At 33.0% G+C, this 3,671-nt stretch overlaps 1 pseudogene; it reads left to right on the top strand.

Moving 5' to 3' along the window:
- The first annotated feature begins 2,705 nt into the window (after positions 1-2,705).
- LOC107925791 (uncharacterized) lies at positions 2,706-3,389 on the top strand (annotated as a pseudogene).
- Positions 3,390-3,671: the final 282 nt, after the last annotated feature.

The following is a 3,671-nucleotide window of genomic DNA, read 5'->3' as shown; positions in this document are numbered from 1 at the left end:
CCATTGACCAAGTGCCGAACCTACAAAAAAGGAGAGAACAGCAGCAGAGACAATAGAGAATACAAAAGAAAAAAACAAATAATATATTGTAACACATTCAGCTATAAAGAGCCAAAATATCAATGTAATTTTCTACGGAGAAATAGAGACAAAAAAAATCAAAAGAGAAAGAAATATTAAAAAAACTATAGTTTTTTTTACAGAGGTATATTTCCATTTTTTTCGTCGCATGTTACATACATACATACATACATACATACATACATACATACAATTTTTTTTTACCTATTTTGTGATCGGAGAAGACGGAACCAAAGAGTTCCTTTGACTTTTTTTCGATTTTTGGAAGGCTTTTGGGTGTTTTGATCTTAGATTGGGGCCATGGTAGCAAAATGATCAGCAAAATGATACATACATACATACATACATACATACATACATACATACATACATACATACAATTTTTTTTTACCTATTTTGTGATCGGAGAAGACGGAACCAAAGAGTTCCTTTGACTTTTTTTTCGATTTTTGGAAGGCTTTTGGGTGTTTTGATCTTAGATTGGGGCCATGGTAGCAAAATGATCAGAAAGGCCTCTTTTTGTATTCTCCGGCCACCGTGAAAGGCAGCGCCGTTGCTAAGGATCGACGGCCACCACAGTGGTCGATGGTCAAAATCTAGGTTTAGCCTAAAGAGATAGAACGGAGAAAAGGATGATTTTTTGGTTTTTTTTTAACCAATGGCTGAAATGATTTTTGGTTTTGATTTTTTATATTTAAAATAGGACCCATACGACAACGTTTGGGGCCTAAGCTTCATGTGCCAAAACGGTATCGTTTTAATATTACCCGATCTAATCCGACCCGAACCGCCTAGGATCCGTGTGTTTTTGGACGAAGGGTCTATTTGCGCCCTTCCTTCCGCTTTTGGGGCAGGTTTCAATGTGGTTCTATCCTTGTTTTTTATTTTTTGATTTTGCCACTTATCTTTAATTTTGTTTCAAATTGGTCTTTGGACCATTTTAAAATGTGAGTACCTAAAACCACATGTTTTCACTAGTAGGGGGTATTTATGGTTCTGGTCCTTCTGCTTTTTTGATGTTTTACAATGCAATCCTATTTATTTTTCTTTCTCTTTTAATTTTTACTGCAAAATTTTAATTTTATTTCATTTAAGTCCCCTAGGGAATGGCGCATTTAGAGGGCCTGGGATAATTTCCCAGTTGGTCCCCCTCCTTTTTGTGCACATTCCATTTGGGTCCTTACTTTGGTTCTATTATTTATTTTATTAGGATTTATACTTTAAATTCTGTCTAAATCTCAATTCAGTCATTTACTCAATTAATTTCATCTTTTTATATTTGTTTTATTTATTTATTATTTTAAAAAAAAGGGTAACCTTAATTTAATAGATCTATTTATTTGTTCATTATTCTTTTACCTTTTAAAATATCCAAATTTAATATTATATATATTATTTATTTACTTATTTATTTATCTATTCACTATTTTGTTTATTATCTTTTACATTTAAAAATTAAACTGTTATATTCTTTTGTGTGCGCAAATTTTTTTATTGCCCTCATTATTATTATTTTATTTCGTGTTACCTTGTCATTTATTTTTGATATCCTCGTGTTATGTTTATTTATTTTTGTGCATATTCCACCTTTTATGTTTATCTAAAAATTACATTATTCGTTCATTATTACCATGATGTGATTAACAATATCAATGCTATTATTATAATTACGTTATTGCTATCATGACATTTCTGCATTTACTTATTATTCATCATCACTACCCATACACTATGTTTAAATATAAGATAAGTACTCGCGTTTTAAATATTACGTTTGTTATTACTTAAAAAAGGAAAATTTGAAGATAGGTAATATTTCGTATTTGGAGATTCGAAAAGTCATTTCTTAACTTACGGGATTTCGATTTTCTCGTTAAATCTAAATGACCGAATATCCTTTCAAAATTAAAATGCATGAGATTTGATAATAAAATAAAGGGTAAACTTATTTTCGAGGATTCAAGATGTCGTATCCTAACTTACAGGATATGACCTTTTGTTTCTTCGAGATAAGATGTCATTTTACATGTTTATTCAAAAGATTTGACTAAAAAGTACATTGATACAAGAAGAGATCTTATTTTTAATCCTTTTCGAATTTTCAACTTTTGACACAAAGGCATTAATTAATCAACTAGATACTAATTTTGGGCGTTACGAGGGTGCTAAACCTTCCTCGTGCGTAACCGACTCCTGAATTCGTTTCCTGAACTATGTAGACCAAAATTCTTTGTTTTAGTAAATCAAATTGTTTATTAAAGTAATGAATTTACGAGGTGACCCAATCACACCTCATAAAAAAAGATTGGTGGCAACCCCCGTTTTTCATTTTCATTTTCAATTTTTTTTATAAAAAGTCGATTCAGAAAAATAGTTTCTACAACCTATTAATCCAATTTAGACCAATAACTATTGTAAGTTCTATTTAAACAAAAAAAATCAATAAATTAATAAATAACAAAAATAATTAAGTAAAAGTGAAAAAATGGCAAAAAAGTCATTCAATCTCTCCCTTTTTGTCTTTCAATTAGACCGTTGCATAGTCTCAAATCACTTTTTAATATCAAACTTAAAAATGCAATGTATTCCATTAAACAGAGTGAACCTTCAAGTTTCATTTAAAAATGAGAGAGACAAGTGAACCTCTGCGGCAAACCCCTGAACCAAACCCTGCTTCTTTGGAGTCTCTGCTCCATGTTATCAACCCTATTTCTCTCATTCTTTCGCATAATTCAAGCCCCGGTAACCCAATTCCTTTAAGGCTTACAACAGAGAGTTCTAAAATGGAAAGGGGTCCCAGATATGGAGCTTATGCAGAGCTAAGGGAAACAAAGCTGAGAATGAAGAGTGGGATGATGCAACAAGAAAAGGAAGAAATCGAGCTTAAACAAACGCCAGCGAAGAATCAAGTGGAGTTTAGTTCAAGTGTGGGGGTTTCGAGGAAAGGGTCCTCTGTTTTGGTTCAATCGGTGCCTGATTTTTCTGCCACTTTAAGGAAAGAAAATCGAAAGCCACCAATTAGGAGTGGGATGGAATTGACACCACCACCAACATCGGGGAAGAACTGGACAAGAGAGAATGGGGTGTGGCCGTCGAATTCGAGGGGAAGTCTGCAAATGCAGGGGAGAAAAAAAGAAGGATGATGATGTTAAAAAAGAGTGCTGCAAGTGTTGAAGATTTGAAACGGATTTCATTAGCAGTGACCAATGCTATTAATGGTGAAAACAGGGGAGGGAAGACTAGTGCCCGAGGTGTTGCTGGGAAGGGTACTACTATTTTAGGGTATGTATAGTTTCAGTAAATAATACTAAGGGTTTGAACTTGATTTTGATTTTCTGGGTTTCTTGATTGGATATTGTTTGATGTTTTTACAAGAATTGGTACCACATGTTAGAGAGATTTGAAGCTTGTATTGTTTGTAATGGGAGATTGTTGATCTTCCTTTGAATGACTGAGTTGAATTGTTCAATAAAATCAAGGTTGAAGAGTTATGTTGTGTCAACTTTCGAATTAATTTGTCTTGTCAAGACAGAACTATCAATGCTTATGCATAAAATCCAATGGCTCTGGCTGATGTTTCTAGCTTGTAC

The sequence above is a fragment of the Gossypium hirsutum genome, chromosome D11 (assembly GCF_007990345.1).
Source record: "Gossypium hirsutum isolate 1008001.06 chromosome D11, Gossypium_hirsutum_v2.1, whole genome shotgun sequence".
In the NCBI taxonomy this organism is placed as follows: domain Eukaryota; kingdom Viridiplantae; phylum Streptophyta; class Magnoliopsida; order Malvales; family Malvaceae; genus Gossypium; species Gossypium hirsutum.
This window is presented reverse-complemented; position numbering and strand designations above follow the sequence as displayed.